The sequence below is a fragment of the Phacochoerus africanus genome, chromosome 13 (genome assembly GCF_016906955.1).
Source record: "Phacochoerus africanus isolate WHEZ1 chromosome 13, ROS_Pafr_v1, whole genome shotgun sequence".
In the NCBI taxonomy this organism is placed as follows: Eukaryota; Metazoa; Chordata; class Mammalia; order Artiodactyla; family Suidae; genus Phacochoerus; species Phacochoerus africanus.
The window spans coordinates 71452133-71464622 of NC_062556.1; positions in this window are offsets into that span (position 1 = coordinate 71452133).

Consider the following 12490-nt stretch of genomic DNA (forward strand, 5'->3'; position numbering starts at 1 on the left):
TCTGCAGATGTGGTGCATCTGATGTATTTTCTAAGATGCATGCTTATATAATGACTTATTTGAATTTTGCATGGAAATGTCATAGTCAGCTCTCATGTTTATCATAATAAACTAGCTTGCCTTTAGCTTAGGGTTTCCCGTCTCTAGTAAAAGCCATTCCCATCCAACTCATTGCTCAAGCGAAACCGCCTAGGGATTGTCCTCGACACATCTGCCCCAAATTCACGAGCAAGTTGGGTTGATTCTACTTACAAATGTTTCTCTGAATCATCTGTTCCTCTATGTTTTCAATGCTGGCCCTCTATTTTGATCAACTGCTATCTCTTATGTGGTTTATTGGTTTCCCATTTCATTCTTGCTTGACTTTAATGCATTTGCTACATAACAACCAGAAATGTATTCTGAAAAGCTAAAGCACTCTTATTACTTCACTGGCCCCAAACCCTGTCATCACCTTTTATTACCTGTCGGGCAACAGCGGGATTTTTTTTGCAGAGTCCTGCATGGATTCTGTTCCTGGCTCTTCGTAGTTGTAATTTGTCTCCACTTCAGGGTGTAATCTCTTTGCCCTTAGTTGGATCATCTTTAAAAATGAGAATGTTAACGGTGAAAATACATTTGCATAGGCTTCTTGAGAAAATTAAATGAGTTCACTTTGCAAGCAGTTAAAATAGTGCTTTGAATATAGACAGTACCATATAAGAATTTGCAATTGTACTTGCCTTGACCTTCTAAACATCGCATCATTTGACCTCTGCTTTTCTGTTCAATCTCACTCTGTACCACTCCACTGGGATCCAACCATGTTGCCTTTTGTTTAGTAATTTAATTATTTATTCAATTATCCTCCTGAGTCAGCGTCTTCCCAATTTTCCTGCCAGTAGGCCTCAGTTTAAATATCGTCTTGAACATCATATCATAGAAACAAAATGCTTTCATTTGCTCTAGTTGCTGCAGCTCAGATCATCCTTGGGCTGAAGGAAGAGAGGGAAGGTGTGAGGCGGGAGGTGATGGGAAAGACCCCCTCCCTCTCTCTTGCTCACGGTGGCCCTTACTCTTTTATTTTTTTATTTTTATTTCTGTCTTTTTAGGGTCACACCTGTGGCATACAGAGGTTCCCAGGCTAGGGACTGAATCCGAGCTGGAGCCTCTGGACCACACCACACCCCAGCAATGCCAGATCCGAGCCGCATCTGTGATGTACACCACGGCGCTCGGCAACGCTGGATCCTTAGCGAACGGAGCGAGGCCAGGGATCAAACCTGCATCCTCATGGATGCTAGTCAGGTTTGTTTCCACCGAGCCATAATGGGAACTCCAGTGGCCCTTCCTCTTGATTCTACATTCAGAAAGACAAGGCTTCTCAGAGTTTTTGTTGCCTGTGCAGCCCTGCTGGGGTCACATCCTCAGATCCATGTCAGGACAGAAAGTAGAAAAGGAAAACAAAACTCACCTCCCTCTGGGCTCTCACCCCACAAAGGTTGTTTCTTCAAATTTCGCCTTCACTTCCCAATCAACTCGATTTCGCTTCCTTTTCAGAGTCTTTTGGCAGTTGCTTTTTCTATTTACCCAGCATTTTGAAGTGTAATGGGCTTATTCCATCTTAGCCAACCCTAGAAGTTCACAGGTAGCGTAGCTTAGCTGATCAGGAGTGATGTCTTTCAGCTTCCTGGTTTCTCCTGAACTACTCTGCCGTTGCAAACACAGGACCGTGAGATACAGATCCCTGAAATCCCCGATTTCCTGGAAGGAATAGCTGGCCTTTACTTCCCCAGCTTTTCCGATTGTTGTACAATTGATTACCTATATTAAATCTGTCTCTAACAAAATCAACTACAGTAATTTTGGATTTGCTGATCTTCGTCTGATACATGCTCGGAAGATATCACACATGTGAAGGTTTTACCAGGATGGAGGGAATCTTATGCTGCTGTTAGATACTTTTTCTCTCCTCACACTCTCTTTTCTTCTGGGAAAAAAATTCTCACATCTCACCTGAATTACTATACATTTTTCTTTTGTTTTATCTTTCTGAGACATAATGATGCAATGTGGAAAATATAATACATAAAAATAAATCTCGAGTACAAGGTTGTATAATTTATATTGTGTAGTTCTGTCAGCCTTAAAGATTACTAACTTGTATCTAAGAAAAGAGATTATTTTTTTATTTTCTTGGAATAAAGTGCAGATTTGTTCTTGTTCTTTATTTCTTTGTAATTTACTGTTCTGTCGAATAGGGTGTTTTTGTCTTTTTTTTGTTGTTTTGAGGCCTCCCCTGCGGCATGTGGAAGTTCCCAGGCTGGAGGTTGAATGGGAGCTGTAACTGCAGCCCTACACCACAGCCACAGCAATGCTGGTTCCAAGCCATGTCTGTAAACTGCACCACAGCTTATGGCAATGCCGGATCTTTAACCCACTGAGCAAGGCCAGGGATCGAACCCAAGTCCTCATGGATGCTAGTCGGGTTCCTTACCACTGAGCCATGACGGGAACTCCCTGAATAGGGTGTTTTTTAAAGTAGATATGCTATTGCAGTGGTCATACTTGTGAATAAACTCAGCTAAAAAAAAATGGAAGTTCTTATTCATAAAACAGTATTGAATGTATATAGGACATCTGACTATCTGTGACTCTTTGTAGATCTCATCATTCAGGGGTACTAATGAGATGGAAAATAAAGCCTACTCTTATTGAACTACCAAAGGATGTATGGCAGAGAATGCCACAACATAAACGCCCAGAATCTCACTCAGAAAACATGGGTCAGAATATGCTATAATTTGAAAAGTTTTAATGCAAAGAATTTTAATGAGGAAGATGAATAATGAAAAAATATAATTTAATGTAAGAATTAGGATCTCTAGGGGAAAGCGATGCCAAGTACCAGATTAACCTCACGACTTTTATTGCAAACCAGGGTCACTTTTCCTGGAGAAAACTATGAAGGCTGCCCTAGGCTACAGTGAGACAAGCTATCTGATTCCCAAAGAAGCTGAAGACTGGGGCAGTGATAATAAACTTTCTAATGTTTATTGCCTGGGGAAAGATTTTCAAAGATGGCATGAAGCCAATAATAAATTACTTTTTAAACAAATCCTTGAACCTTTGCTCTCAGTGGCTTCCCTTTGGTGTCTCATCAAATGTCTCCAGCTTGATAGCCCACTTCATACTGAGATTGGTGCATCCATAATTTATTGCAGGCTTGACAGGGAGAATTCTTCCTTCTACATTCCATTCAGAAATTTCCCTAAGTTATAACAGCAATACCATTAGCAACACATAGGCCAGAAACTAGTAGTGGTTGTTGCTGTGCATATTTATTTCTGTCTAGAAATGTGTCATTGAGGAAAATAAAAGGGAACTGAATAAACTATTACACAAGCTAGCTATTGCTGTTTCTTCTTCTTTCCTAACATATGGATCAAATATATGAGCTGTGTAACATAGAACGTGGACTAAATAAAATCCTTACACATATCAGTTATTCCAGAAATCCCAGACATCCTTTTAAAATTCATTAATTTGAGTCTAATTAATGTCTGATCATAAAGTTTTGTTCCATAGTTTCAATATGTGCTGCAAGTCAAATAAAATAAACTAGAAATATTTGTTTGTCACAAAATAGAATTTAAATTCACACAGAATCTTTTTATGTACACATCCTTAAGTACCCAAAATTCACATTGCAAAGAAGTGGGAAAATTGTGATCTTTAATAGATATGAAGCTAGTCACCTAAGCCTATTAAGACTATATCAACTGCCAACACAAAATGATAAAAAAAAAATTATCCAGTCATCTAGATGAAGTAGAACAGTATTCAGGAAAGAGCAAAAAAGATGCATCAATGGAATATTGCAGCCAAAAAACTCCCAAGATCAGACTCTTCATTTGAGCTACATGGAGCTGTCTCTTATTACAGGTGTTTTTCATAATCTCCATTGTCTCTGCTGTAAATGGAATTTGATTAGATGGGGCAAGAGATAAATGTATGCAGTGGTAATATCTTCCAGGTTATGAAGAAAACATTTTCTATCAAAAAGTCTATGTTATTCAAATTATTAATCAAGAATGATGGGAGAATAGAGGAGTATCTTCAGATAGTCAAAGATGTATAAAACTTGTGTTATTAACCCTTTCATAGAAAGTTGTCTGAGACAATACTCTAGCAAAATTAGAAGATAAACTTAGTAGGAGAAAATCAGATGACTCAGGAGATTTTTCAAGGTAAATTTTCTCATAGTCCAGCTTAGAGCAGAAGGGTAATAGTCTCCAGGATAAGATAGTAATTAAAGTAAAATTCATTAATATAAATCTAAAATTCATGAGACAGTCCATAAAAATAAAATAGTAAATTATTTAATTAACATAAATAATATTAAATAAATAAATAGGCAACTACAAACTTCAGGAGAGAACAAACAAAAGTCTCTAAAAAATATTATGGTAGAAATTTAAAGTAAACAACATGATTTTAAGCAGTTCATTGAATGTAATTACAAAACTCAATTTGTATGGACCATGTTACATGATCTTTTGATTGGCATATTAGAAGTGACATTGAAAGAATCAGGATCATATTATGCCAAAGTGTAAGCTCAAGCATCATAAAGCCAAGGGTGACACTTGGGTTTGCAGTGACCAGTATTTGTGTAATTTAGTTTTCTGAAAATAATGCCTGCTAGCCTTTAATTTTTAGAATAAAAAAGTGCATATCATATACTACTTAATTAAGGTTAGAGAACATAAAGTAAATGCTAGAAATCCCACCAATTTAAACATACACATACATTTAAGAGAGACTGGAGGAGAAAATGGAAGACAAAAAAGAGAGTCCGAGACTTCATCCTTTTTTTTTTTTTTTTTTTGCATTTTAGGGCCTTACCCATGGCATACAGAGGTTCTCAGGCCAGGGGTCCAATTGGAGCTGTAGCTGCTGGCCTATACCACAGCTCACGGCAATGGCAAATCCTTAACCCACTGTGTGAGGCTGGGGATCGAACCTGCATCCTCATGGATCCTGATCAGGCTCGTTACATTTATGAACATGGCTTCCCTGTTATCAGTGTTTGTTCTTCTTACTCATTTTAAGCCCTAAATGATGTCAATCTGTAAGTTTTTTTCTCCAAACATATTTTCCTGTGTCTCTGTTCTCTCTTTTCTGTGGTTTCAAACACTCAACAAAGCTGTATCTTTACCAGTACCTTTGTGATTGTAACGCTGCATTTGAGACCAAAACCATACTTTAATTCATCTTATCTATTACATTTTATCCATTGATTACATATTGTATAGCTCATTACATTTCACCAGCAAACCAATTTCTCCTGCTGACTGTTTACCTTTGGCCGCTCTTTCCTGCAGCTAAGCTTAGGACCACTTGGAGTCAGTTTCAACTTCTTGGTCCCTCTAACTGCAAACCAACCTGCAGCCATTTGATTAGTCACATCGTTCTTATCCGTACAGATCCTTGGGCATTTATCCTCTGCTTATTATTCCCACTGCTTCCACTGTCGACTTCCAGATTTTATCTTTTACTTCAATTTCTACACGTATTCATCACTCAATCCTAGTTCCCAAAACAATCCCATTGAAGATGTACTTCAAACACTTCAGACGGACAATCTGACATGGCTTGACTGGAAGTCATGAAGATGATTTATGACAGATGCAGGGGCTGGAAGCCAACCTGTCTTTCTGGGCTGTTACGCACTAACATATTTTTCTCCTTTTCCAGCTAGGCTACAAAACTCAGCGCTCTCCTTGCCCTGGGCCTGGCTCAGTCTTCTGGATTTGGTTTCAGACTTGGCCAACATCCCTCTACTATCTTCCCAGCTGGTGTTCAAGAATAGCCCCTCTCCACTGGATTCAGGATCCCATACTAAACCACAGCTTCCCATCTGGGGACTTCCCTGTTCAGCTTCCTCAGGTATGTGATCTACTTCTCGCCTATTCCCATTCTCCTGCAGAAGTCCTGCAATGTGTGCAAGGGCTGCTGCTCAACAGGTTTCTGATTTTAATCTACAATGTGAGATCCCCAGTGCTGTCTTGTGTGCACTTCGTAGCACCAGGCTGGACCCATGCAGGAGGTCGCTGCATTTGTCAATACCATCCATACTGCTCTTCTCTGAGACCAGTCTTTATAGCTGGCTTATTTCCTCCAGCTCCAGCCTTACCTGAGTGATATATAATCTCTGGTGGATTTCCCTTGTCCCCACTGCAGTGATTCCCATAGTCCAAACATAAATAATATCACTGTCTTGATTCAGGTCCTCAGTACCTCTTTACTCTCCCTACAAAGCAATCATTGTTTAATAATATTTATTACTTATAATTATTCTTCAAAATCTCCTCATAAATCACCATTAGATTGGTTTTCCTATGATTGGGGCGTATTCATTTATATGAATTATTATTTCCTTAGTTCACCAGTTCCACACATACGTATTAATTTAGAAATGCTAAACTGATCTTATATTCTCTTTCTGGAAGGTCTTCACTTGCTCCCTATTCACCTGAAAAATAAAATTTTACTAAAATTTCAAAATCTATTTGTTCCTACCTACCTTAACTGTATTACTGTCATAACATACAACACACATTTTAGGTAAATTAGATTTCTCATCTTTCTACAGTTATTCTACCCATCTGCTTATGGCATTTCTTCCACAGGAGTAGTTTTGTGCCCTCATATGTATGAAAACATGTCTTTTCCAGTTCAAATCAAAATTCAGGAGGAACACTTTATTAATAATAAAAAAAAATTCAAGAGGAAAGTTTACCAGCTATTTAACTATGGGAATAAGGGAAATCACTCACTTTCTAAAGATTTTTATTTCCCTGCTTTCTAATCCTGCAGTCTTAGTACCTCAGAAAGTGGTAAAATAATTGATAGGAAGTTTCCATTTGTTATGCTCCACAAATGGTAAATTATTAAAGAACATTACTGTATTAATTCTGAGTAGATGTCAGCTTTTGTCATTTAATGTAATGAGCACACAATGGAATTTAATTGTGCTAAGCATCCTTCAGCATAGTCTAAGTGGTTATTATGGCAATAAAAACATCATATTGCTATTGGTTAAACATTAACAATTTTTTTATGATTCATTAAGAACATACATTTAGATAGGATATATCCACCCCTCTGGTCCTCTTTTCCGATGTGTTAGCATGGACATATTCAGCATCAAGATTATAAACACATATAAATGTGATACTTACAACAAAGTCAAAGATCTGTGGAGCTAATTATCTTGATGGTCTCGAAAGTCCAAAGGTAAGCAACTCAGAAATTATTTCACGCTTTTACTTATAGAGAATAAGGGTAGTGGTCTTACTTTAAACTATCATGAAAGCCATCACTAAGGCATGGGGAAGAAATTTGACCCACAAACCAGTTATGTATCTGCCTATATTGTGTGTCACATGAGCACTCTGAAAATATACATAAGCCCATTTATATAAAAAAGTGGCATACATCTGACATGGTTAATTTCAAGGTAAAATGTAAGAATCTAATGTATATTTAAGAATCACTAATACAACGAATCCATGAAAATGTAAGGAAAGAGAAAGAAAAAAAAATGAATCCATAGAAATGTAAAGAAAACCATTTTCTTTCTGTCATTCGACAAATACAAGTGGAACACAAAGATAGAATAGTCAGGATAGAAATGTTTCCTGCTTTCAAAACACTTTCTGTTCTTCTAGGAGGAGGCAAATAAGTTATTAAATAAATAAACAGGATGATATTAGACGGTGACAGTTGGTAGGAGGAAAATGCAATAGCCCTACTAGAGTAAAAGGGCCAAAGAAGAAGGAGTTATTCTAACTGAGGGGTCAAAGACAATCTCTCCAACATGGCATTGGAGCTGAGAGTAAAAAGCCAAGCAATATGAAGTGAAAAGGGCGGGGATGAAAGTTGTTTTTTGAAAGAAACAGAAAGGAAGCTAATGCAGTTTACTAAAAAATAAATGAGGAAAGAATGGCATGGAATTAAATCAGAAAGGAATTAAGTTCATATAGAGTATTGTAGGCCATGGTCAGGTGTTTCAATTTTGTCCTAATATTTTATTAAGACATTGTCTTCCTTAAGGTAAGAGTGATGTCTCATCGGCTTTTGACTACCAAAGTCTGTTTTTACATCATGTAAAACAAGTGTGTCCTGAAAAGGCAGCCATCATGTTCTTATTCTTTCTCAATGTATCCTATGGGGGAGAATTTTATCTATAACTTTATATATAACATGTATATATAACTCTATATGTGTATACACGTATGTATTATATGTATGTATATATGTGTATTATATGTATTATCGTGTGTATATATATGTACATGTATATATATAACATTTTATATATATACATGTATATATAACTTTATTTTATTGGCATCTTTGCATTCCATAGAGCCAAACACTGTCTAAATTTTTAATTATACTCACATCTTACAATATTTGCTTTAGAAAACAGGTGGGGATATTTTCATAGAAGGCTATAGTGGTATTGAACAAACCACTGTGTTTGCTAAATTAACTGTGTCATACTCATAACTACTTTGGTAAATCATGTTCGGAAACCAAATGGAATGTGTCAGGTTGAGACACAGGGATTTTCATTTTCCTCTGAGATGTGACCTCTAGTACCATTGGTGGGAAGAGAGAGTGGAATTGCATCTGCCCATGCCAGTCAGGATGAGTGTAACTTAATTTGTTGATCTGGACTTTTTCGCCTCCGTTGCTGAACCTTTACGAACATAAACACTAGGGAGTTAGATTTACAGTGTATAAAATTTCTGGTGCACTATTGCTTTTCATAATAAGGAAGAATAAAACAAAACAGCCGTTTTATATGTCTTCCACTCCTTTGCACCTCTCTTTAAGCTGTTACACACATGGCCAAATGTTTGTCTCCCTGGAGAATTTCCGTGGCACAGCCAACAAGAGATTAAATATCTTCATTGTACCAAACATGTTGATCACAGCAAAAATAGGTCTCCTTTATTATAAAATCATGCATACCTTCACAAATGACAGTTTCAGTTTTCACTCTGAAATGTAAGGATTTTCTAAACTGAATGAAGACAAAGATACATGATAACTGTAGTATATGTTCAATAACTTTCTAATACATCCTTTGTTTATTTAGGTATGTAGTCGTATGAAATCCCATGGGTCCTTATTTTATGGAGACCAAATTCAGCATACATGATAAGTTACCTAGGATTGGGAACTCAAGGTCGTCCGTGATTTAAAATTTTCCTTTCTTTTTATGTTTTATCATAAAGATAATCGAAAAAATGTTTACCTAACTGCACTTTGCAAATTTTAATGCAGCTATTCTAAATCACAGTTTATAGGGGCATTAAATGATTGCTTGGGTAGTTATTTTACTTTATTGTTTAAAGACGTTTATATTGGTCAGAATAGGAGATCCTATGATAAGAAAAGAGAACAGCTCAGGCCTAAAACATCCCAGTGGCCTGAAACTATTAAAGGTCATTTATCTTTCTCACCAGACAACTGGAACAGGTAAAGTAGGGTTCTTTGCTGTACAGCACCCTCGCTGCTTTCTGTAATTCCGTGAGGGCTCCGAAGGAGAACGGTGTCGTGGTGTCGTGAAGGTCACACCCTTGAAGGGCCTGCCTGGAAGTGACGGTTGCCATTTCTGCCTTTTATCCTTTGGCCAAAGCAAGCCATGTGGCCACAGCTAACTTCATGGAGGGAGAAACTTGGAAAATTACCCTCTGCCCGTTCTGGTCAAACCAGACATAATTGGTGTGCAACGCGCGATGGCTACCATTTGTGCTTCCTCCTTGGTGAATCTCAGGCATGCATACAAAGTCCTTTTGTCCCACAGCTTAACTGCGCTCATCGTACACTTCCAGCCTTGTCTTCATCATGCCAACACACCTTGTATACATCCGTGTCAAAATTCCCTTTGTTCTCTCAGCATGTCGGAGCATTATGTCTTCATGATCTTTTACATACTGTTTGCCATGTCTGGCCTTTCTTTCTTTCCTTTCTCTCCTTATTAGTCTCAATCATTCTTTAAGACTGTATGTCAAGATCTAACTTTTCTGAGAATTCTTCTTAACTCTCTTAGGTCAACTCAGTTGCTTTATTTGAGGAACCACAATACATGTAAAAATATTATTTTAAGCTGTCTCATCTAGAGTTTAGGTTCTGTGACATGAACTTATTAATATTTAATATAGAGCAAAAATGATGAAGTAGACTTCCCAATTTATAATACACTTTTACTGGATACACATATCATCTTTCTGTTACCTGTAAACAAATTGCACATGGCCCCACTTGCCCATGATATGTCAGGAGCTGGCAGATCCTCCACACAGGTCAAATAAATGCTTCCTATTTAAAACTAAGCTTTGTTAGAACTTGGAGGTATTTACCATATGCATTACCTATGCCTACTTTTGCGCCTTAACAGAAGAGTTTACATCATGGTAACAGAGACTGTTCTTGCTAGCAGATTTTATTTTATTTATTTTATTTTTTTATTTTTTTATTTTTTATTTTTGTCTTTTTGCTATTTTTTGGGCTGCTCCCGCGGCATATGGAGGTTCCCAAGCTAGGGGTCGAATCGGAACTGCAGCCACCGGCCTATGCCACAGCCACAGCAACGCCAGATCCGAGCCACGTCTGCAACCTACACCACAGCTCACGGCAACGCCGGATCGTTAACCCACTGAGCAAGGCCAGGGACCCAACCCGCAACCTCATGGTTCCTAGTCGGATTCGTTAACCACTGCGCCACGACGGGAACTCCGAGATTTTAAAATTGTTACTTAATTATTGCAATGGACTGAATGTTTGTTCCCCCTCAAATTCACGTATTGACATTCTAGCATCTAGCTAGGAATTCTAGCATCGGGAATTCCTGTTGTGGTACAGCAGAAACGAATCTGACTAGTATCCCTGAGATGCGGGTTCGATCCCTGGCTTTGATCAATGGGTCAGAGATCTGGCGTTGCCACGAGCTGTGGTGTAGGTTGCAGATGTGACTTGGATCTGGCGTGGCTCTGGCTGTGGTGTAGGCCAGCAGCTGCAGCTATGATTCGATCCTTAGCCTGGGAACTTCCATATGCCACAGGTGCAGCCTTAAAAAGCAAAAAAAAAAAAAAAAAAAAAAAAAAAAAGAAGAAAGAAAGAAAGAAAAGAAAGAAAGAAGCAAAGGAAATCCTAGCATCCAAGAGGATGATGTTAGGAGGTGGGACCTATAAAAGTTGCTAGGTCCTGAGGATGGAGTCCTCATTAAGGAGATTAGTGCCCTTACATAGAGGACCCCCAAGAGCGCTCTCCTCTTCTTTCTACCTGTTAGGATACTGCAGACAGGTGGCCATCTTCAACCTGGGAGGGCCTCAGCGAAACCCAACCATGCTAGCACCCTGACTTCAAACCTTCTAGCCATCAGAACTGTGGGAAATAAATTTCTGTTGATTCTGAGTCATTCAGTCTGTGGTATTTTATTATAGCCAATTGAGCTAACCTTTAGGGACACTGACCCTTGATAGGAGGTTTTCAGACCCCAAATCTAAGTAAAAATATGACCTTTCACAGTACCTAAAATGAGGGAAGAAATGCAACATTTGTTAGTTTTTTCAGTCAAACATCATGCTATGTTGTATATCTTTGTTAACTCCTTTCACTCAAAATAGACATATATCATCATCTCCTTTTCTCTACATGAAAAAATCATGACTGATTTAGGGTAAATTTCTCCAAATCATTTAGCTAACATGAGATGGAAAACTTTAACTGACAAGACTTCTTTATTATTTCATTTCTGGAGTTCTTACCTAGAGGAGTTTATAGAAATTACACAGTCAAATCAGTTGTATTTTGAAATTCATATGGACCATTGGCAATATTCTGAATATCATGAGATGTAAGAGAAGGATAATGGAAATCCTCAATGCCAAAATCATCCCCACATTGGGAGTCCCTGATTTATTACCTTTGTCATCAATTTCCCTAATACTCAGCATCCTACCTATTAAGGGCCTTGAACCTATCCATTTCTCTTACTTTCTATACCCAAACCCTTGTTTTACATCTTGTCTGAGCTATTACATCTCCCTCCTCAATTTTCCTGCCTCAAGCGTCTTCATTCTCCAATTGTAAGTTTAACCTCATCACTTCCTCTTAAATGATAACCTTAGGGGCCAAACCATTTAAAAAAATAATTCAGTCTTCAAATGCAAACCTCATTACAATAATGAGAATTTGATTCATTATACACATGAATGGAATGGAACCATTTGTTCCTTTTGCTTTCTTTTTTTTTTAAGTCTGACATGACATTGCACATTCTAAACTAAGGGGATAGTAAGCAATTAGTCAAAAATAATGAACGGACTCCAGGATTACATTTCTTCCATTTCTCCATTTATTTGGGTTTTGTTTTGCTTTGGTATTCGTGTGTCTACTCCTTAGCTGGACTTCAAAGTTTGTAATTAAG